The sequence below is a fragment of the Arvicola amphibius genome, chromosome 1 (assembly GCF_903992535.2).
Source record: "Arvicola amphibius chromosome 1, mArvAmp1.2, whole genome shotgun sequence".
Lineage (NCBI taxonomy): Eukaryota > Metazoa > Chordata > Mammalia > Rodentia > Cricetidae > Arvicola > Arvicola amphibius.
Window position 1 is genome coordinate 38,605,084 of NC_052047.1, and position 2,031 is coordinate 38,607,114.

Below are 2,031 nucleotides of genomic sequence, written 5' to 3' on the forward strand. Positions count from 1 at the left end.
ACACCAGGAACTGTGTTCACTGCCAACAACATTGAGCAAGATATAATCAGCTTCAATATTTTTAACCTCTTTTTTCCCCAGGAACTAAGCTTGTGGTTTCATTTTTGATCCCTGGGCGAGAGAGAATTGACAGGGAGAAGGTTTCGACAGTGTACAGATATCCTTTTATTTGTTTGATTTTTTTTTTTTTTGTTGGGCATTACTGCCATATTGGTGGTAATTGGACCTCTTAAAGGTTGTGAATGCTTTTTCAGGACCCACGAATCCCCTGGCATCTCCAGCCCCCGAGCTTCATGTGAATGTGTCTCAAAGGGAATCATTCTGCATTCAGGGTGGCAGCCAGCAATGGCTTCAAAGTGCAGCATCCGAGGGCTTGGTTCAAGACACCCACAGTCTCAGCGTCTCTTCAGCAGTCCACCAGGAGCTACTGTGTGGATCTGAGTGACCCTGTTGTATGCCTTCCTTACTGCTGCTGGAACCCTGCTGCCACAGGGTCCTCAGCTCAAACTACCCCAACGGATTACCTTGCAGTTGCATAGGCTAGGAGCATGAGATGGGTGTCACCGCGCTAGAATTCAAGCATGGAAGGCTTAGGGTTATTTCTGGAGGCTTGAGGGTAAACGATTTTGTGCTCTTTCCAGTTTGCAGAGGCCTCCTACGTCCATGGGGGTGAGTCCTTCCTTCATCTTCACAGTCAGCGACTCTGTCTCTCAATCCTCCTGTGGCTTGGCTCCTTTTTCTACTTTAAGCACCTTTCTGATCACATTGACCCGACTCAGGTAACGTTGGACATGAGTTGATCGGCAACTTTAATTCCCCTTTACTATGCTACCCCTTAGATTCGCAGGTTCCAGGGATCAGGACACAAACAACTTTGGGTGTTCTATCTACCACACCAACTCAAATCCTCTCTTCCTGCAGGAGCATCTTTGTCATGAAGTGCATCCCATAGTTTAATTAAAGTAATGATGATGATGATGATGATGATGATGATGATGATAATAATGTTACTTCCGTGTGTAAGAAGTCAGATCTGGTCACCAGTGTGCCAGAGGGGGGCTTGTTCCTCAGGAGATAGAAGACAGAGGAAGTTCTAGAGTCCCCAACTGTAGGAGAATACAACTGGCAGGAATGGATGTCCTTACCCTTTAAGCAGGCAGAGGAGGGAGGGCTGTGTCTCCTAGTGTGAGGAGCAATGTATATGGGGCATGGGATGGTGCTGGATGTGTCTGCAAAGAAAATTATCAGGCAGCGAGTCTGCTTCTAACTCCTTCCAGTATCTCTGAGCTCTGAGGAGAGCGCCACAGGCAAATGTTCTAGCTCTTTCTTCCCTCACAGTCCCATAAAAGTAACAAACACCAAACCCAAAATGGATGGACAATGAGGGGTAGAAAGACCTGGCAGGGAAGGAGAGAAAAAGATCAGGTCCCTCAGGCACAGACTCTCAGAGGGGGCTTTGCATGGAGGAGGTTTCCTAGGGAGCGTCCTTAATCCTCACCTGTGCATCTGGTGGGAAAGGCTAGGGCTGGGTAGAGGAAGATCGTACGTGGGCTACAGTTGTAATGGAGGCTCCAGCCTTCCCCATAAGGCAGTTCTGGAGCTAAGTGACTATTCCCAAATTGACTCTCCTCGGAAATGGGTGCTCCCTGCTCCATCAGTTCCAATTAGCAGCCACTCCCTAAGAAATAAAAAAGGAAAGAAAGAAAATATGACTGCTCCTAGGCACGATGGAAGTTTATTGTGTATGCGTGAGAGAGCATGGCTAGAGGCAGGGACCTCTGGGAAAGTCCAGAGTGCACGTGACCCTTAGCTGGGCTGTGTGGGGAAAGAGAGAGGAGAAGGGAAAGAGAACAGAGGGAGCCAGGTGCAGCAGCCAGGAGACTCAAAAATACAAAGAAAGCAGGTAATTAAAAAGGTTAGATTATATAGGGATAAGAAGCCCAGACCTCTGGGCTATAGACATTTAGGGTAGGGGGCAGGGTATGCAAGTCAGGAGGGCTCTGTGACAGGTAGGGACTGAGGGATTCAGGG